Source organism: Neomonachus schauinslandi, chromosome 8, assembly GCF_002201575.2.
Source record: "Neomonachus schauinslandi chromosome 8, ASM220157v2, whole genome shotgun sequence".
In the NCBI taxonomy this organism is placed as follows: domain Eukaryota; kingdom Metazoa; phylum Chordata; class Mammalia; order Carnivora; family Phocidae; genus Neomonachus; species Neomonachus schauinslandi.
Genome location: NC_058410.1, coordinates 17,037,373 through 17,060,194, shown reverse-complemented (window position 1 = coordinate 17,060,194; position 22,822 = coordinate 17,037,373). Strand labels below are relative to the sequence as shown.

Genomic DNA, 22,822 nt, shown 5'->3' with positions numbered 1-22,822 from the left:
ATGACTCCTAAGATTTTTGGCCCAAGTAATTGGAACTGTGGAGTCGCTGTTTACTGACTTGGAGGAGACAGTGAAGTAGCAGGTTTGGGCTGGGCAGTAAGAGTTTGTTTTTGGACATATTAACTTGAAAGGCCTTTTGACTTGTAAATATCAAGTAAGTGATTCGGTATATAAAATAGAATTCCAGCAAGAGATCCAGACTAGAAATAGAAATTTGAGAGTTATCAATTGAGTTGATGTATGAGAAATTTATAGTCATATTTATTAAAAACTGTACCAGTAACCTTTTTCTTTTTACTGTCTGTTATCTAAGGTTTATTTGCAAAATGCCATATTTTCCTACCACATGAAGAACTTTTACCAAGTTTCAGTATGGATTGGTTCTATTTATCAGCCTGCTGTTGTGTATCTGACGTTATTATGTGATTGGGCTATTTATTTCCTGTAATGATGTATTTAACCGTGCTTATTTGATAGGAAGATGACTGTAGTAGCAGTATAGACACATGTGTCTTACTTATTTTCAGAGGTTTGTCCTGAACCTTTATAAAAGGAAATACGTCTATGTGTATTGTGAAAAAGGTTTGACACTATTATTTAAATGCCTTATAGGCTTTCTGTGGCAATATTTCTCTTGTAGGTAAAAACAGGACAGCCAGAGAGACAGATCAAAAACAAAAATTGAAAACAGGGATGCAAAATAGCTAGCAAGGAAGAGACTTCGATTTCTGACTTAGACCCAAAAATAAATCGGTAAAGGGAGAGGGTGAGCCTCAATTTACAGAACTGGTAAAAAGACAGATCTTCTGAGTTCCATTCAGATGTGTTGACTTCATATAAAGGTATTTCAGAAAATACTTCTTAAATGTCACAGTCTTTTCTGTAACTAATTAACTTAATATTTTCTTATCGATAACATATATTTCTAGCACTTTGTTTTAGTTCCTCTATTGTAGGATTTACCATATTGTGTTATAATATTCTGTTTACTTTTCAGTTTCTCCCACTAAATATAAGTTTTTACAGCATTAGCACAGTGCCTTGGCACTTAAGCTTTCTGTAAGTATTTGTGAATGAATAAGTGAACACACATACACACGACTAAAGTTTAGAGCTAGTAATCTTGCTTGCTTTTGAAAGTAAATGAGTTTTTGAGTTTCCAGAGTATAGGTTATGGTCATAGGTCTCGTCCGAGTACCACATTTTGAGTTGATGCTTTCAAACGAACGTTATACTCCTACAGAATGCACATAGCAACAATACTAACTAAAGTTAGTGAGGCACAAATTTGCCTATTATTATCTGTTCTTCTTTTCCTTGTGGTAATGGATTTATGCAAAATCATCTCAGTTTTGGCCCAGACTTCTTGTATTGAATGGGGCACACATTGCGAACAGTAGGCTGAGCTTAGAGTTTAACCCAAAGTAGCATGTCTCATAGGAAATTCCCTGCACACATTTAAAAAATCTGTCTTTTACTAGTCCTTCTCCCCATTTCCAGGTAGATGGTAGATTTATAGGCCAACTTTCTCTTCAGTAGGAATTATACTTTCAAAAGCATTTTCATATACTTTTATTCCTTTAAGCTTTACCAGACAAAAATACCCTGAGCCTTTATTGTTCCAATACAGATTTAAGTACCCTGAGGATATTTATTTTTGCAGTGATGTATTTTATTTCCAGATCCATAGTGTGTTTGTACATGTACGTGTATATATATGTATGTATGTATCTATATATACATATATATGTCATGTTAGTTCGTAACAAATTAATAAAGTTTATAGGAAGAAGCTTTCTCTGATATTGTTGATGCAATAAGTGCTTAATAAATGTTGGCTGTTTATAGAAGATTTTTACATTATAAATTAACCAAAAAATTATTATCAAAAAAATATTAAAACTCTATAATCATTATTGTTATGCTTATTTTCATTTGGCTTTCTTGACCCCACTCCTTCCTGAATTTTATCTAACTCTTCTGACTCTTTAGTTGTAAGTTCTTGGTCTTCAAGTCTCTTTTCCTGGTTAGCACGTTTTCCATAATTCCCTAGATCAGTGTCACCACCTTCTACTGAAACTCAATACTGTCTAATTCTACAAAACCTGTTAACCTCTCTTGGGGAGGAATGTGAGTAATCCAGTTATGTTTTAAGAGCTAGAAAGTTTGTTACCACTATGAAATACAGCTTAGCAAGGTCTAAGAATAGAATAAGCCATCAGATAAGAGACTGTTGTGTTACTGTGATTGTCCAGGTATCAGACACCTGAACAAGGACACTGCGGATATAGAGAGGGGGATGAATGCAAGAAATATTTGTGGGAGTAATCAGTGGAACTTTGCTATTGATTGTATACAGGGAGGAAAACAATTGAAGACCCTGAAATTGCCAGCTTCAGAATCATGCTCTGTTATTAAGAATTGACATAGAGGTACGTTATTGGGTGGAAGGCAGTGAGCTAAGTTTTGGACGGGATAACTCTGGGTGCCTAGCATGGCACTGTCAGGCTGTTAGTTTTACTTGTTCCAGTCCTTCCGCACCTGGCTCTTGCTAGCCTTCGCCCTCACTCACTCTGCATTCCACTACTATTGGCCTACGACCTTCCCTTTAGGAAAAGTAATTTCTTTTTGGTTATAATCAACAAGAGAATTTGTAGTGTGTGGAAAGCAATTCCTTGTTTCCTACCCACATTCCCATTATCCTCATCTTTTGACCCTTCCCTCCAATGAAAAAATTACTTAGAATTATATTTACCACCAGCACTACTACCACCTTACCCCACATCCACCCAACCTCTTGGATATTGGTACATAAGTTTTTATATTTTTTGAAATAAGTAGTCAACTTGGTAGAGATCTTTGAAGAAAAACAAAACTTTATGAAGTGTTTGTGAATAAAACATTAATCAATGAGTAGAGTAACACCTCATCTGGTTTCATTAGGTAATAAATATGCTACATAAGATAATTGAAACTTAACCCAAAATATTTTTATAGATTTTATGTACAGAGATTTTTATATTATTTATATATACACTACATAGTTTTACTTACATATGTGTTTGTGTATACATTTAATAGCTCTAAATATGTTTCTTTATAATGTTTTATATGATTTACTACCTTCTGAAATAGGGAACATTCCCCTTGCTCCACACTTAACCTCTTCTGAAAGATAGAAGTAGCTTTTTGTTTCAGAGCTTCAGAATGAGAGTCAGGAGCCCTAGGTTCTAGTCCAAGGTCTAACAGTAAATTCCTACGTGAGATACTTTGTTTTTTTACCATTGAATCTGTGGAATCTGGAATAGTGCCTGGCATGTAGTAGGTGCTTAGCAAATATTTTTGAAACAAATCATTGTTTTATGTCTACTTTAGCACTCCTTTTCTGATTTATGACTTGGGCTTCATTACTACTTAGTAAATAAGCTTCTGAGTTTTTAATGTAGTAGGGGTATCTAGGTTTTGATTGAAGTGAACTATTAAACTTAATTTATGTTGTCTTTTAGCTGCTTAGTGGAATTTTTGGCCTTCTTGATGTATTTTCTTGTATACTTAAATTTTCAAACAAATGATCTAATGATGTATTGAGAATAGTCTCCTTACTGAGTACATTCTATGTGCCTTTATTATATGTAAGCAGTGTCTTACTTACAAGGATATATCCTATTACAAGGACATATCCCATGTCCCCAGGGATCTTATAACCTAGATAAAGAGACATAGAAGTGAAACTGTAAGAGAAAAATGTTGGATCGTGAAGCGTTGACCCACAGGTACAGTGGGAATTCTAGGAATAGAGCAATCCATGTGGGCTGAAGCAGTAGCAAAAGAATTCAAGAAGGAGATGAAACTTGAATTGGTTTTGGAGAGTAGTTAAGATTTTGATAAGCATCAAGATGGAGAAATGACATTCTAAGCCGGGGCAATAGCGTAATCAGGAAAGAAAGCTGGGTTAAACATGTTCAGACAAGCCTGACAGGATTCCTATGGGTGTGAGGACTAGTGGGAAATGAAAGTAGATGCAGTTAGTACGAGTTTTATTCCAGGCTCCATGAAACTAAAGGGGTCTGAGGATAGAATTTAACGGAATCCCTCTGTTTAGATGAGAAAAAAAAAATCGTCTTTATGTTTTCACTAACAGGAACCTGTAACTGAAATTTAGCATTTCCTTCTACTGATAGTCCCTATTTAAAATGGTTCAACTTAAAAATTTTCAACTTTCTGATGGTGCAAATGAGATACACATTCAATAGAAATAATACTTCAAAATTTGAATTTAGATCTTTTCCTTGGCTAGCAATATGCAGTACCGGACTCTTGTATGCTGGGCAGCGGCAGCGACCCACAGCCCCCAGTCAGCCACAAAATCATGAGGGTGAACCACCAATATGCTTACAAAACCATTCTGCTCCCAAACAGCCATTCTGTTTTTCACAATTCAGTACACTATTCAATAAATTACATGAGATACTCAATACTTTATTATAAAATAGGCTTTGTATTAGATGATTTCGCCCTTTTGTAAGTGTTCTGAGCACATTCAAGGTAGGCTAAGCTAACCTGTGATGTTTGTAGGTTAAGTGCATTCGATGCATTTTTGACTTACAATGTTTTCAGTTTACAATGGGTTGGGACGCAACCCCATCATAACTAAAGGAAGATCTGTATTAGGATTTTAAGCGGTAAAGCACAGTAGTATTAGCAGTGCCTATGTACTAATTTAGTAAAGCACAGGTATTTTCATATTACTTTATAATTGTTGATATTTCTGAATATAGTTTATGTAGATTACTACTTCAAAATTATGGTTATTAGACCTGCTAGATTTTATTTTGTTGAGTGCTAATAAAGCAGCATATATATTAACATATCACAAATATAGGTTTTAAAAGAAACTTGGTAATTTTCAGTATAATTACTTTTCTTTGTAATCATTTATGCATTTAAAACCATTCATATTTTTTAAAAATATATTTTTAGTAAAATTGACTTTCTTTGTAATCCTGTATACTGTATTTAATGCATTTAAAAATATTCTGAGAGGATATCTGTAGCCTTCTTCAGACTGCCAAAGGGGTCAGTGACACCAGATCTAGTGAAACCAAATGGGAAAAGGCCTTGAAAACCATACCAAAGAGTTTTAGTTGAAATGGTAAGTAGAGAAGGAGTCTAATAAGTTTTTCATTTGTTTGTTTTAATTACAGAATAAATACAAGTTAACTTGAAAAATTTTTTAATTTCACTAAGTTTAAAAAAGAGAGGAAGTTCTTTATTTTACAGCTATTGATAAAGTTTACAAGGTAACAAAAACTTGTCTATAATCCCACATTCGTTACCCTTATACTCTTCATGTGTCTGTTCCAGTTTATTAAGTTGTTATGCCAAAGAGTGAAATATTTATTAAAGTGGTTATATAGGAGCATTTTTAATCTGCTGTACTATACTTGATGGGTCAAGCAGGAAGACTGTGGTGGCAGGGAGGTAAGCTATGGGTCTGGTCATTTAGATGTGGGATGATTGGGTAGCGGTAAAGGTGGAGTAGAATTGGCGATACCAAGAGGTATTAAGAAAGAACTTAAAGGGCTTGGTGGTAAACATGGGAGCTGAAATGCATGGAGTGGAGTAAGGGAAAGTAACAAAGTTAAGAATAGAGTACCTAAATCAGGATTCCTGAAATAATACTGTATAGGTTCACAATACTTTATCTGTAACCCGAGGCCATTTGTGTTTTGGAATTCAAAATTTTTTTGGATTTTAGAAAGGAAGCATGGTATTTCTATTGTATATTATTGTAACACCCCCCCAGCAAGGTCTGAGGCATCGCCCAGTAATTAAACACTAATATTTCTGCAGTGAAACATGGAAATAGTCACAGTCAGTAGGCTAACTAAAGCCTGTAAGTAGCCCCAAGTCAGCTCAAAGCAGGTTTTTTGCCACTACCAGATGAGGTTTTGTTGTTTGTTTGTTTTTTTAAGATTTTAAGTAATCTCCACACCCAACCTGGGGCTCAAACTTACAACCCCGAGATCAGGAGTCACATGTTCCTCCGACGCCAGTCACCCTGTCCAGATGAGTTTTGACATGAAGTTTCATGAAAAAAATCTTTTAAGAGCTTTTTAGATTTCAGAACTATGGAAGTGATTGTAGACTGTATTGACTAATACATCAGTGAGGAGAGTCTTAGGAGTTGTGTTTTGAGGAATGTTGATTATGAAATGGTTAAGATTGGAAAGAAAGAGGGGTATAGAAAGGCAGGAGAAGAATTTAGACTAGTTTCCAGGCTAAAAAGAGAATTACTATTTCTGATAAAAATGGGAAGTTAAAGAAGGAAACTATTTTGGTGAGGAGTTTAAGTTTAAACTTCCCTTTTATTTTTCAAGTATTCAAAGCTTACAAGTGGAATATAAAATTTCCTTTTAAAATGATCTCTTAATTTTCACAACCTATGACTGTGGTGTTGAGACATGAAAGTACTTCAAGGTTGAGAGTGGTTGAAGAGATGTTCCTAGATATTTAAGGGTTGTGGCCCTGCTCACCAAAACAAAACCTGGAAAATAGACCGAAAGAAGTAGAGTGAGGTACTTGTCCCGCATGTGGTTGAATCATTGGTAGGGCCATGTTTCTAATGATGTGACTATATACAGTAGTAGTAACTGTTACAGCAGCGGTGGTAGCGGACGTGTTTTGTTTGAATGCTTTTCACATGCCTGGCACTGTTCTAAATGCTCTGCAGCAAGCAGCCTAGTGGGGTCTTCCTTCCTCGTAGACTGGGTCATGACCGCAACTAGGAGGGAAGCATTAGCATAGGCAGAGGTATGATTTTGATTCCCAGTTCACTTTAAAAATCTGGAATAAAGGGCGCCTGGGTGGCTCAGTTGGTTAAGCGACTGCCTTCAGCTCAGGTCATGATCCTGGAGTCCCTGGATCGAGTCCCGCATCGGGCTCCCTGCTCGGCAGGGAGTCTGCTTCTCCCTCTGACCCTCCCCCCTCTCATGTACTCGCTCTCTCTCATTCTCTCTCTCTCAAATAAATAAATAAAATCTTTAAAAAAAAAAAAATCTGGAATATAGATAATTCATGAATATATAGAATTGAGTAGGTTGTAACTATTGCCATTCTGTGATTTTTTTTAAATCTACTTTGATAAATGGACTCATATTATTGTTATGTAAGTAAAATCTCTTAGAAATAGGGACAGAAGTCTAACAAAAATGAAATAAGGTTCAATAATTACTCTTAAAATTAGTTTAATTACTTTAAATCTATTGTGTATAAATGTATACATTTACTTTATGGTTCATAGTTTTAAAAGGCAAATTTTGTCTTCAGCCTTTATTCAGATTCTGCTCTGACTTAGATAATTCGAACTTCGTGTTTTTATTAAATAAGGATGTCGGACTAGATAATACATAAGGCTCCTTTCAGTGTCAATCTCTACGATTCTGAATGTTTAGGTTTCATCAAGTAGAAGAGAAAGATTAAACTAGAACTTAAAGGAGATTCTCCTTCGATTCTGCTGTCAGTGCGATTCTGAATGTTTAGGTTTCATCAAGTAGAAGAGAAAGATTAAACTAGAACTTAAAGGAGATTGTCCTTCAATTCTGCTGTGAGTGCAGCTGAGATGCCTGAGGAAGACAAGCGAGGATGAGTGTCCCACTGCACCTGCATCCTTTTGACAAACGTTAAGAAGCCTAGAAATAACAATCCTAGGAAACTAGAAGAATGTGTACACTGTTGACCAGAAAAAATTTTCAAGAAAACAATGATCAGTAATCATTCAAGTTAGTAATCAGTCAATCAGGTTAATACAACATAGAGGAGGGAACTCTGGACCAGAAATTAGAAAGCCACAAATACATTTCTGGCCCTCACTCTGCCACTGATTGAAGTTTTTGATAATTAGTGTATTACTTAATTTTCTGAACCTTGCAGAGTAAGAGGAATAACTACCTAGCCTTCTCAGTGGTTTTTCATGAAGATCAAATGATACGATGAATTAGAAAGTACCCAATAAAACTTAAGATATTCTATGGAGTTACTGCAAAATGGTGGATGAGGATCCTGAAAAGATTATTGTATTTGATGATCTGAATAAAACGATTATCAAGGGAGGAAACTTGGAGGCAGATTAAAACAAAATTGAAGCCATAGTATAACTACTCAATAGAGAAGTTTCTCAAGGCATGAATGGTAAGAGACAGATGGCCTAGCATAGCATATTCATTCCTTACATTGCTATTGCAGTTTTTTGTATGTTTGTGTTTCTCAGTTGATGAGGAAGAGGCAGAGGGCAGGAACTACAGCTCATTCTCTTTCCTCAGTGCCTTGAATAAAGTAGCTATTTTCATAAATAGCTTTGTGAATAAATACTTGCTGGACAAGACTTAACTGGTAAGGAAATACTTTGTGGTATGAGTATATACATGGATGTATGTTTAAGATGGTTAAGACTTAAACACGTTCATAGGTTGAAGGGAGAGATTGAAAAGAAAGGTGTGGGTTTCCTCAAGATGTGAGCGAAGGGGGATAGCATCTGGAGCCATAGATGAAAATGATGGTCTTACTAGTAACGGACTATTCCCTGCAAAAAGCACCAGACCCAGGAGGTTTTACCATTGAATTCTTAAAACTTCAAGCCCTAGATAACTATTTCAGAGTGTAGAGAAGAAAAGGTAAGATTCCCAGTTCTTTTTACAAAGCCAGCATAACATGATAATAAAATATGAGCGTAAAAGATTACACACCAATCTCACAAAAGTTGGTTCAAAAAATGCTTAATAAAACTATCAGATAGAAACTACCATTACATTAACAGAATAATACTGTAATGAAGTAGAATTCAATGTATAAATGTAGAACTGTATTAATAACTTCATATGTTAGTAGGTGAGGAACTGGGTTATGAATATCTTGAGGGTTAACAAAAAGGGGAAGATCAGCATTTATTCCTAATAATCCTTTGTGAAACAGGAATAAATGAATAGATGTAAGATTTTGCATGTCTCAGACCAGAAGTCTACATTTTGTTATTAGAAATGATGAAATACTAAATTCCTTTTTAAAAGTCATGAATCAAAAAGATCTGGCCGGCATTAACTATTCTATAACATTGTCTTTGGAATACTGTCCAACGTAATTAGACCAAAAAACAAAATAAATATTGAAAGGGAGGAGGCAAATTTATTTATAGATGACATTGTATATCTGGAAAAGACAAAAAGAATCTACTTACACTACTGTGTAATCTACTTACATTACTGTGAGTAATGAGATTTCATTATGACAGCTAGTTATAAAAACAGTAATTGTTTGAAGTATTTTTCTTGATGGTCTTTAAAATGAAAGTCCATCTATATGGATTAATGAATGGGAATCCTCATTCTTAAATACTTTTTTTTTTTTTTTTGCCTTCTAGGGAATACACAGACTGAATTTAATCTTATCATCTCTTAAGTAGATTGTAGTGTGTTTTGAATGAGATACTTTACATGTTAACTATTTTTTTGAAGATTTTATTTATTTGAGAGAGAGAGAGAGAAGCAGACTTCCTGCTGAGCAGGGAGCCCAATGTGGGGCTCGATCCCAGGACCCGGAGATCGTGACCTTAGCCGAAGGCAGATGCTTAACTGACTGAGCCACCCAGGCGCCCCTCCATGTTAACTTTTAAAAACTGTTTTGAAATAAAGTTGTAGCAGTGAATAGAGTGATTTTAAGGAAATCTTTTTTTAAATCCTTGTTACTTTGATACTTGCTATATTACTTGGTAATGCTAGGGAAGGTGTAATCTGATCTTTGAGCCATATTTGGTAAATAATAATTTTGTATGGAACCCACAGTTCTATCAGTAAGAGGAAAATTATTGCCCAGATGTAAGCTTTTCTTTGCCCTTAAAGCATTTCCTGACTTAAAGACCAAGTTATATCATGCATGGAAATTGTTTTGTTTTTTAAAGTATAGCATATTCCAGATCTGTAACTTTTTAACAAGAGTGTGTGGACAAAGATATTTTCTACTTTACTTGTAGGGAGAAGAATTACATGTCTCCTTCTTTACCACTGATTCTGTTTATATCCTAAAAGTAAATTGTTTCATTTTTATTCATCATCAGCTCTTGACTTGAGCTCTCTCACACATCTCCTTTATAGCTGTTCTGAAATCAATGTTGATAAATCAGTTATATCTCTTTGGATGTGATGCTGTTATTTAAACCTACAGCGTTTTACATAGCTGTTGCTTTAGCATATATAAAAATGAAAACTTAAGTATACCCATATGTTTAGAATAAAAAAATGTGTTTCATTCTGTAGTAATGCAGAAAAATGTATTGAATACCCACTATGTGCCGGGTTGTTAGGTACTTCTATACTTTAGCTAATTCTCTTGACAGTCCAGTAAGGTAGGGTGTGGTATCTCACTTAATAGAAAAGAAATTTGTTTAGAGTTTAGTCCAAGGCCATCCTGAAACCAGATTTGAACCTGGATCTGTCCCTTCCAGTTTTCACTGACAACACGCCATCACAAAAGATGGGAAATTTACATTTTTCTTAAAAACTACTTCGATTCTGTTTCACTTTGTTGTGTTGCTAGTCACAAGAAATGCAGGGAGTTAAGTTCTTTGAATCCTCCTCTTCACTGTTTTTTTTTTTTGTCCTGTTACAGTTCTCACAGTCTGCCATCATTTGACAGTAGCAGAGGCATTCAGTTTATTTCGACTGCTATGACATTTGTTTCTTAGAGAAATTCCTGCGAATGCCAATTCACCAAGCATAAGGACATCGTTTCCAGGCCCTCGTACAACAGTCTACTATTTCTAATATCTTACCATTTCTGTAATCTTTGTAGTTACAGTGTCCTTTTTTTTTTAATATGGACCTAACGAATTTATACGGAAAAAAAAAAATTGAATCTATTTTGGTAATGGAAAAAAGAATTTCCAGTGTGGTTACGAACCACATCTTATGAGCTGTTCTTTGCCTCCCACTTTAAGAATTACCAAGTATTTTTAAAAATTGGAACCTGAAATTCAGTTCATTGCTTGGATGCATTTCTTAAGAAACCTCTGAGAATTGATTGTAGGAAATTAGGGGAGCAGTTAGAAGATGATTGGAAATAAGATAGTGAGAGAAGAGCAAAATGACCTGAAAATGAGGACTTTACAATTTTAATTTTACCAGTGAAAGTGGATTTGTTGTTTTTCTCTTTCTGTTATACTCTGTGGTCCCATATTGGACAGTCTGTTGCAAAAAGCCATTATAGATTTCATATAGGCCACTGTTTGAGTATCTGGAACTGGGAGTCTATAGAGTAGAATTGGGTAAAGTAAGACAATGACTTAACTAATGTAAATAGCATCTTCTGGTATCTTGGAACTTAAGAGATCCTTTTTCCACCTCAGAATATTTTATGTGAGACACACTGGGGACTACCTCACTGCTATTAGATCTCATAATGTTATCTGGTCACATTTCTTATTCTGCCTACCTCTAGTTTACTCTAGTTTCTCTTCTGCTTTCAAGGCTCCAGACCCAGTTCCTGGACCTGCCCTGGAAAAGAAGTATCCAGTAGAGATGAGCTCACTGCAGTTACTTAATTAAAAATTTGTAAGCTACAAAAATGGCAATGGGCCAACCAGGAACAGCTACAATTTGAATTTTTCTATTTCCAGGTATGCTAAAGCCCATGGCACCAGTCAAGCTTAGCCTGCATAACTGCCTTACTATGACATCTATAATAACCAAAACTTTACTTTCAACATCTGTGGTCCTCTTGCTTTCAAGTTTAGTAACATTCCTAACATCTAGGTAACATGCAGCTACTCTTGACTTTAACATACCTTTTTTTGCCTGACTATTTCTAATTTAACTTGTTTGCTAGTAGTAGCAAAGTAATGAAAAAAAATTTAAGAAAAATAAATTTGAAATGCTATTGAGTTAGGCCCTGTAAATGTACAAAAAATACTCTGGTCTTCATTGAAAAGTAAACATTAATGACAACAAAACTGTCTTCCTTTAAGAGGTTCACATATAGTATAAGTAGTACAGGGAATTAAATAAATGATCCTAGTTCTCTCAACTATTCTACACTACAAACACCTTCACATAGAGTTAATATATTCTTCAGTAATTGGAAATCATAGGATTTCTGAATAGAACCAGATAATGTATTATATAGTACTTTTTACCTGAAGAATTTTAAATGTAAGTATATAACTAATATTTGCTGTATTTTTATTTAATTGTTCAAAATTAACCAGATAAGAAAGTCATAGTAGTTGGAATTGTCCTGGAATATAACAACACAACCAAAAACTGAGGTTTCCTGTTGCCTTAGATTTTAACGGAGTAAAAACTACTTATGGGTGGTTAGAGGTCAGAGGGCAGTTAGCTTTTAAAGGCTTTTACTGCTTTTACCCATTTGTATAGATTTAGAAACAGGATTAATCCATAAAAGGTGACTTTATTTACTAAATGGGTGGATAGCCATACATACCTTTTGTTTTTATTTTTTTTATTTTTTCTAAAGACTTAATTTGAGGTGGGGGGCAGAGGGAGAGAATCTCCAAGCAGACTCCCCACCAAGCGTGGAGCCTGACATGGGGCTCAATCCCATGACCCACGAGATCATGACCCAGCTGAAACCAAGAGTTGGACGATTAACCAACTGAGCCACCCAGGCGGCCCCCCATATCTTTTGTTTTTAAAGTTCAATTCAGAGGAATTGAACAGAGGAATTTTATATCCCAACTGTGATTTTGAAAGATGATTCTAATATCCTAACTTGTGCTTTAAAAATTCTCTCCTCCATTGTTAATGTATAATGAATTTAATATCAGCCAGTGTATTCAGCATTGGGTCACTGATTATGTCCCACATGATTTGTTTGGTATTGAAAGGATTGTATCTCATGGAGTGTTGAATTAGGACTGGAAAGGGAGCTACTGCCAGAGTTACTATAGGATCATTACTGCTGTCAGGGGAATTGGAGGGGAAATTCAAGAGAGAACTGCATTCGAATTTCAAGTCTTATTAGTTATCACTAGGGCTATTAGTAATGGTGAAATTTTTCTACATTCCTGAATGCAATTTTTGTATAAAACACTGTACTAGGTACAGTAAGTATGCAGAAATGAATAAACCTGGTTTTCAGTTACCTTACAGACAAGTAATACCAAAAAAGTACCATAATAGTGGTATGAACCATGTACTGGAGAATACCAGAAAGAATCAACTTTGTGGGGAAGGAAACATTTCTACCAAGCCTTGAAGAATAGATAGAATTCTTTCGAGAGAATGGCAAGAATATTTCTCAGTTATGGAAATGAAAGTATATAACATGTTCTAGAAATTGTGAGCAGTCCAGTGTGCCTAGACAACAGTGTACGGGATATGATAGAAGTTGGATCTATGGCATGCATGCTTTCAAATGTCAGGTGAAAGAGTTGGGACTTCAGTAGTAGGTAATGGGAATCTATTGAAGATTTCTTAGCATTGGTGCACTTAAGTAGGTGAGTCTTTTGAAAAGCTGACTGGTAGAGTAAGGGTTGACTTGAAGTCAGATTAGGCAGTAATAATACCTAATTAAGGACAACATTTATTGTTATGTGTACCAGACACTATGTGTGAAGAGTTTTACCTGTAATTTCTCATTTAATCCTTATTACGGGAATGTGAGAAGTAACTGAAATAATAAATGCTAGGCATTTAGCACAGGACCTGGCCCAGTAATGCTAAACCATAGTGATTATACTATAAACTCAGAGAAAAGTGTTCTTGTCCACCTTTATGTGTGAAAACTTTCTACAAGAGTGTTGTGTTTATTGAGGGACTCTTAACAAAGTAACAATAAACCTCTTTTTTTTTTTACTACCCCCTACCTCTTTCTTTTAAACAATTAAACTATCCCATTGGTGGATGAATACTTCTTACCCGGTTTGAGAGCTGATCATTAGTTGACATTGAGTTAGCCTTTGGTCAAAAAAAAAAGTGGAGGGGGGGAGGGTCTGACTTTTTTGTTTTAACAGGACTGAGCATAGAGATAGTCATGCACCTAAACATAAAGCCCATACATAAGGTTTAAATCAAAATGTAACTGTAGGGGCGCCTGGGTGGCTCAGTTGTTAAGCATCTGCCTTCGGCTCAGGTCATGATCCCAGGGTCCTGGGATCGAGCCCCGCATTGGGCTCCCTGCTCCGCGGGAAGCCTGCTTCTCCCTCTCCCCCTCCCCCTGCTTGTGTTCCCTCTCTCGCTGTGTCTCTCTCTGTCAAATAAATAAAATCTTTAAAAAAAAAAAAAATGTAACTGTAGATCTCATCTGTCAAGCGTCTGGAAAAGTGATAATTGTTGCAGCTGTTAACTATAACGGTAACAGTTTTAGCATAGATAACATAGGCTCGAAGTTATTTGGAAGTATATATGGTTGGCTAAGTACAGTTACTTTCAAATTATTCTACTCACTCTTACTCTCCTACCCATGTAGGAATACAAGTAGTGATGGATCGTCTTCCATTCATGTGTCCCTTTACCTGGCCCCCTCTCCAAAATAATTAGTGTGTGTTCTTTTTTTTAATTAATTTATTTAGAGAGTGAGAGAGAGCATGAGCAGGGGGGAGGGACAGAGGGAGAGGGAGAAGCAGACTCCCCGCTCAGCAGGGAGCCCTTAGATGGGACTTTATCCCAGGATCCTGGGATCATGACCTGAGCCAAAGGCAGACGCTTAACCAACTGAGCCACCAGGCGCCCCCAATTAGTGTGTGTTCTTTCAGAACCTTTCCTATGCATTCATATAATAATCTTTTTTAATCTATTTTATATCTTTTTTTTTCCTAACCACAAAGGGTATCCCTGTACATGGATTCTGCATCTTTCTTTTTTCATTCGTTAAAGTCTTAAAGGTCTTTCCATTTAATTGTTTGGAAATCTTACTCCACTTTAAAAAAACCAAAACACGGGCACCTGGGTGGCTCAGTCGTTAAGCGTCTGCCTTCGGCTCAGGTCATGATCCCAGGGTCCTGCGATCGAGCCCCACATCGGGCTCCCTGCTCCGCGGGAGGCCTGCTTCTCCCTTTCCCACTCCCACTCCCCCTGCTTGTGTTCCCTCTCTCGCTGTGTCTCTCTCTCTGTCAAATAAATAAAATCTTTAAAAAAAAAAAAAAAGCTGCATGGTATTCCTTCATATTGCTCTGCAGTAATGTACTTATTCATGCCTCAGTAAAGGTTTTTTTAGTAATACACACTAAGGTGACTGTATGCTCCTCTTTAAGCATGTGTTTGTCTCTAGATTAAATGCTTTAATTTATATAGATAAAGAGCTAGACCTCACATACTTTATTATGTGTAACAGATTTCATTCAGCCCACCTCACAGCTGATTGCAGTAGCAATGGTGGTGACACCCCAGTTGTGAACTGCTGGCTTAGAATACTGATCTGCAACTGACTTAGTGGGAACCGTGTGTATATCCATGATTCTCTTCCGTTAAAAGGAACGGTATTAACAATTGTCCTCTCTCCCTCACATGTGGGAAGGATAAAGTGAGATAATGGATATGTGCTTATGGGAAATCCAGTATAAATCTGAATTCTACTAGATTATAATCTTCTCAAAAGCAGGGGCTGTATTTTATTCATCTTTGCATATTTAGAGCACAGTGCCTGGCATGTCGTGGGCAGTTTTTGTGGAGTGGATCCCAGACATGAACGTGACCAAAAAGTGGTTCGGGCCAGTAGAATTTTCTTAGATGTATTTTCTACATTACTAGGAATCTGTACAGTTTTCACTGAAAATTACCCACCTCTTCAACCTTATCTTATTTTTCTGCTCCACTAAGCCATAATTCTTCAGATTTGTCATGTTCTTTCATGGCCTTTCCCCCAACACAAACAGTTGTCAGAGATATCCTGTAAGACCTTTATTATTCCTAATGACCAAACTCAAGCACAACATTCTTTGTGATGTTTCTCCTGCCTTTCCTTAGTGTCTAAGTTTTAGGCACTTCTTCCCCTTAACCTTCACTGCAGCTTATACACCTGTAAATGGCACAGTGTTTGTTGCTGTCTGAAGACATACCTGCCCCTGGGGCATGGCAGGGCCTGGAACTTCAGAGATAAATCACCTGCATCGAGAAAATGAGAGGCATGTTGTTTTTGCTGACTTGTGGGATGCAGCGTGTATGATGCAGAGGAGGGCCATTAAAATCTTGTGTGATATGCCCCTCCTTACCCTACTTCTTCAGCCTCATCTTTCATCACATGGTCTGTGAGTCTTTCTCCCTGCACTTCAATGTTAGCCAGCTACCTATGGCTTCCTGAACTTGCCACGCCATTTCACTCCTTTAAGTCCTTCCCTAGGCAACTACCTATGCCTGAAATACCTTTCCCTCTCACCTGTCTACCTAGTGAACACATTTTATCTTCTAAGACCCAGCTTAGGTATCCCCTTGTTTAATGAATCCTTTCCTTAAATCCTCCCCTTCCCTCAAAATTGACCTGCCCCTCCTTTGTCTCCCCTGTTTACTGCACATTGTATCTGTAACCATTCAAGTTATTACATTTATTTATTGAATGTTTATCTTCCCCTACTAAAATGTAAATTTCTTGAACATAGGCAACTGTGCTTTTATTAATTTTAATATTTTCACCCACTATAGTGTAGAGCAGGCACTCAACAAAGCTTAAGTAAGCAGTATATAGTACATATGAAAAAATATAAAAATGATAAATTAGAAAATGGGTTATCATAAATAAAAATGTTAAGTGGATCGTCACTTTTATATATTTTTCAGTTCAAATTTCCTATTAGGAAAGTCTTTGTTGATTTATGGATAAGTATTTGTAGGATGAGATTTCTCGTTCTTTATTTAATTACATTATACAATTTAAAATATTGAATATTCTCTAAGAGTATCTAAATTGGAGAATTGTGAAATAGATTTATATATAATAAATTTGCTGATAAAAGTTTCCGTACAGTTCTGAGATTATTCTTTTTTTTTTTTAAAGATCTTATTTGAGAGAGAGAGAGCACATGAGCAGGGGGGAGGGGCAGAGGGAGAGGGAGAAGCAGACTCCCCACTCAGCAGGGAGCCTGATGTGGGACTTGATTCCAGGACCCTAGGATCATGACCTGAGCCGAATGCAGACGCTTAACCGACTAAGCCACCAGGCGCCCCCTGAGATTATTCTTGACTATCTAATTAAAAAATTCATTCACCATTACTATAACAAGACTAATAGCCAACTATATACAACAGTTTCAAAGTGTAATATTTGAAAGACGGGCATATACTAAACAAAATTATTGCATTGTGTTGTCTTTTAGAGACTTGATTCAATTTAATACTGTTTTACCAATTTCACATTTGCTCATTTTGAATTCTCTGTAATTTCTTTTTAAGGTTCTGAGTACTGTTATAGTAATGAAATATTTTATTTAAATGTTCTTTACAAATACATTTTTTTTTTTAAGATTTTTTAAATTTATTTATTTGACAGAGAGATAGCGAGAGAGGGAACACAAGCCAGGGGAGTGGGAGAGGGAGAAGCAGGCTTCCCGCGGAGCAGGGAGCCCGATGCAGGCCTCGATCCCAGGACCCCGGGATCATGACCTGAGCCGAAGGCAGACACTTAACGACTGAGCCACCCAGGCGCCCTACAAATAAATTTTTATGTATTTTCTCCATTAGCAGGCTTAGCAATCTCCATTCAGCGCAGTTGTATTACCAATCAAGTGTATGTGTATAATTTTAAAATTGCCAGTTTAACTTATTGTTAGTTCTTAAAATTTTTTGTTATTAAGAGATCACTGATACCTATCTATTTACACTATGTGTAATTCATGAACATAATTGACACACACCCAATGCTATAACACACACAGACATCTAGCACCTGGTCAGGAGTCCACTCTGGGGAGAAGTCAGTTGAGGGCCATGACATTAGAAGGAAGATGGGTGATGTTATATGCGATGTACCACAAAAACATGGGGCCAAGTAAGTGTTTGGAACTGCATGGGGATTAGTTGATGAAACTTCTCATAACTTTCTCTGAATCTTCATATTAAGATGCCATTTTAGATTAATATTTTAACCAGATTATTATAATCTTCACATGCCATTGAGTTCACTGGTTCATTACAAATGTTTATGGTTGATATAAGATGCTAACCGGTCCTTCCAAGTGCTTTCATTTTCTTTTATCCTCTCTTTTTCCCTCTTACCCATAATAGGAACTTATTGTCATATCATTTATTTATATCATGTTTTCTTTTAAAGATATTTATGCACAGGATGGATTATCCAAAAATTACAGTAAAAGGGGGGCACTGAAAAATAACTTTGTGTCTCCCATCAAAGTCCTAATGTATTGGGAAAAATTAGATATGAATTGGAAAATACACCCAAGGTAGTTAGTTATATAATATGTTTTGATGAATTATAACCATTCTGTCTTAGATTTATTGTGCTTTTCTTGATCCTTAGAAAATGGTAGCACTCACCACAAAACCACAATACATAAATTGCCAAGTGTGGCTGACTTTCACATTCCTTTAGAAGAACTTATAACTGGTAAGCCTTTTAACCATAAGAAATGGCCAACATTCATGGACTTGATGCAATGTATTAAATGAAAAAACTGGGAAGTTTTCTTTTTAGGAGGAGGTAGTGTGGATCATTATGTACTTTAGCCTTTGATGTTTATTTTTGCTTTACAAAGTAAATTATTGCAGGGGTATAAAGTTGAGGAATCGATTTTCTGCTAACATGATTCTTTGCTCCTTTCAAGCTTTTAAATAACACAAAAGCTGAACATGATAGCTAATTTAAAGTAGTAGCATTTAGATGACTGATTTGGTATGTTTCTGTTACTTTATTTTTGTAAATAACTGGCTGTGTAAAATGATTCAATATTACCACTGTTTCATGCTGAAATTTATGCTAAAGATGGATTATAATTATCTTGTTTTTAGGCTTAAATGGTGATAGTATTTGAATTTTAGATTTTTAATTACATAGCTATAGTTATTGTTTTTTTTTTTAAAGATTTATTTATTTATTTATTTATTTGACAGAGAGAGACACAGTGAGAGAGGGAACACAAGCAGGGGGAGTGGGAGAGGGAGAAGCAGGCTTCCCACGGAGCAGGGAGCCCGATACGGGGCCCGATCCCAGGACCCCAGGATCATGACCTGAGCTGAAGGCAGACGCTTAACGACCGAGCCACCCCAGGCGCCCCTATAGTTACTGCATTTTAACTATTAGGAAAATAACTTGATATTATATATTTGGTTGGGGGTGGGGTCTGCTTTGCCTTAGTAAAGTTGTAACATCATGTTCCAAGAAATAGAATTCTAATAATTTGCTGTTAAAATTTTTTTTAAATTTTTCATGTTCAGTTAGTGGCATTTGCAAATTCTTTTGAGTTTAATCAGATGTGAAGTGCATCAACTGTTACCTAACTAGCATTTGATGAGATGCTTAGGTAATGTATCACTAAAGTAAAAGGTATTTAAAATAGTGTATGTAATTAGGCAGGGAATATATATATATATATATATATTTTTAAGGTTTAATTCTGAAATCATATTGAGGCTAAAAGGTTTCAAAATCTGCTTTGATTTTAAAAATTATAGCATCTTTCAGCTATTACTGCCTATCAGTGCTTCTTTCTCTGATGAAGATACTCTTTAAGAATAACTCACTGCACAGTCTGATAATGTCAGCCAATCCACAGAAGACACACAAATTGTCATTAGTTATGAGAACCTATTAATATCATTTTGACAACAAAGAGATAAGTTGAAACATTCTGCCTTTCCAGTAGGCATCCTGGGGAAGTTAGTATTCACAGTTGTTGAGGTCAGAGGGGCTTTGCAGTACAGACAGTTCTGTTAAAATTTAACATATGTGTTTCTAAAAATCACCATGCTATGCAAATCATGGGGAAGAAACCACAGGGCTTATGGAAAAAGCAGAATTTGGGATGCAACACTCAAAAACTTTATCAGAGAACAATTAAAAAAGATAGGAACCTTTAAAAAATGACGGAATAGTTTTACACATGTTAAATGATTAAGAAATATGTACTCGTATACAATATACAAACAAATGTTGTACTTTGAAAAAGTTCTGAAGTTTGCTTATGGAAATGAGCGTAGATGTGGCAGCTTTTTATTGTGAAGTGGTCAAGGAAGGGTTTTCTGAAATCAGAAGGAAAGTTGTAACACAAGATGTGGATAGGTGGGACCATGCGGAGATAGGGTGAACTGAGGTGGCTGGCAGATGTTTAAAGTGTGTTCATATTTACATTTTGTTTATTCACACACAACTTGTTTCAGCTGAGTGTGGTTTTTCTGTGTTCAGCTAGTGTTTCTTGCGAAATCACAGCAAAATTCACTTAATGCTCAAATTGTTCCCTATTATATCAGTTGCATTAGAACAAATTCTGAATTTCCAAACAAGTACAGCAGCATGAACTTACAGCTGAGAGTAAGGGAAACACTTGTTTGGACAGACAGATGCACTTTTTATGGTAGTCTTCAAAATCTAGGCATTTTCTGATGGACGGAGATTTATTGCAGCAAATATTTACTGAGCGTCTACTATTTGGCCTACACTTTTTAAGTATTTAGGATACAGCAGTGAACAAGGTCGTCTTTCCACTTTGGGACTAACGGGACTTGTGTAAAGAATTTTGTTTGTCATCAAGGTTTGGTTTTAAGAAATAAAATTAGGTAGATGAAAGAGAAGTCTAATAAAGGAGTCTACAGGGCAACAGGCTTTCCTCTAACTTTTTAAATTGTATACTTTTACAAGATAATTTCCTGGGATCCTCTCCCACTCAAGATTCCGTTGTTTACAGAAAAAATTACCATCTCTTGAGGTTATTAAGCAGAATTAAATTTTGAGATGGTACATATGTTAAAATGGGAAGACCTCCTTATCTTCTGGTCCATAAGCTAAAGGAGAATCCTAATGCAATTGAGAAGTGAATTGTAGTTGTATATATTTCATTCTGTTTCTTTTTGATATTCAACATAAACTATATTCTTCTTTGTTAGAATAATTAAATTTGTTCCAATAAAACTCAATCATGTAAGAATGGGGCAAAGATAAAATATGTATATAGTTTTATATAATAATATTAAAACTTTAGTGTTATTGTCTCTCAAGGAAGGTCATCTATTATAAAGGCCTTTCTCGTCTTCTCCTGTAACTACTCCCCACCCCAAACTCGTGCTTCAAAATCCCCTTCTTCCCTCTATCCCTCCTTTCTTCTAGTCAGATAGGTGACTGATTCACCATCTCCAGGATCTGCCTCCTATTTGGTTGTCTTGCCTCATACTTTAACTTTTTAAAAAAATGTTAATTTCCGTTTAGTTAACATACAGTTGGATTAGTTTCAGGTGTACAATACAGTGATTCAGCAGTTCTGTACATTACTCAGTGCTCCTCACAATAACTGTACTCTTAATCCCCTTCACCTATTTCACCCCTCCCCCTCCCCACTGCCCTTCTGGTAATTAGCAGTTTGTTCTATATTGTTAAGAGTCTGTTTTCTGGTTTCTCTCTTTTTTTCTTTGTTCTTTGGTTTCTTAATTTACACATATGAGTGAAATCATTTGGTGTTTGTCTTTCTCTGACTGACTGACTTCATTTAGTATTATACCCTCCAGATCCCTCCATGTTGTTGCAAATGGCAACACTTCATTCTTTTTTATGTTCTTAAACTTGTTAAGTACCCATGATTCTAGAGCCTCCCATTCTCTCCCTCAGCCCAGAGAGCCCTTTAAACACATACAGCACAGTTTATACCACTTATCTGGCACTCATGTACAGCCTAGTACTGTTTGCTTTCTCAGGGAGCTTTGCCTGAGTTTTAGTTACACAAGGTATTTGTCCATATACATGGAAGGGGAAGGCTTCAAAGGTTCAGTCAGCTTTCTCGATATTCTACAGCCAGGGTAGCATGCAGCCGTGTTTTTGCTGAGGTTTTGTTCCTTTGTACTTTGTGGGAATTCATGGTATTTAGAATGAAAATTACTACCAGTGTGTATTGTTTGCTACAGGTCAGGCAGGTGCAATGCAATTTACTTTCACTGTGTGAAATCCTTAAAATTCCTTGAGCTGTTTTCCCCATTTTACAAAGAAGAAATGATAGTATTAGTGACTAGCACTTACATAGGCTACTTTATTGTGCACTTACTCTGTGCTATTTTTAATTATTTTACATGTATTATTCATTTAATTTCATAATAATATGAGATAGCTACTCCATCATCACCATTTTATAGATGAGGAGACTGAGACACAGAGAAGTTAAATGATTTGCCCAAGAAGACACTGTGCGTAAGTGGCAGATTCAGTTTCATAAGTAAGTGAGCACAAATTATAGCATCCTGGAATTTATACTTAAGCAGCCACCACTATGTGTCAAATGCTGTGCACTTTATGTACATTATCTCATTTGTTTATCTCATTAAATGGACAGTGCCCACTAATACAGAATTCAGGTTGAAATATTTAGCAGTGTTATCTCTGCCTTTAACCATTAACATGCTCTTTTGCCTGAAAATTTTGGAAACAAATGGCTAAAGTGTAGAATACGGTTTCTTGAAATTCTACTTTTTGGGAAAATTTTAAGCCTATCTCAGAGTGACATTTAATTTATTCACTGATATCTTTTTTTGATAAGACTTTAATAGTAAAAGCCAGTACTTTGATTGTCAAGCTTATACAAGGTACATTACGAGTTACTCATTTTAAAAGTTGGATCTCATCATTTGTTCCTTTCATTTTAAAAGTTTGCTCCATCATTTACTTTGGTACC

The 22,822-nt window shown here is 35.9% G+C and overlaps 1 protein-coding gene across 2 annotated transcripts in view; it reads left to right on the top strand.

Annotated features, from left to right (window-relative positions):
* Nucleotides 1-10,665: 10,665 nt before the first annotated feature.
* Nucleotides 10,666-22,822, top strand: part of TAB2 (TGF-beta activated kinase 1 (MAP3K7) binding protein 2) — a 65,683-nt gene continuing 53,526 nt past the window's right edge. Inside the window, exon 1 of one of the 2 annotated variants that reach the window (XM_044917439.1) lies at nucleotides 10,666-11,665. The gene's annotated coding sequence lies outside the window, so the exon portion shown is untranslated. Of the gene's footprint in view, nucleotides 11,666-18,498; nucleotides 18,562-22,822 lie in introns of those variants that run through there. The other variant, XM_021693390.1, reaches the window with a different exon arrangement.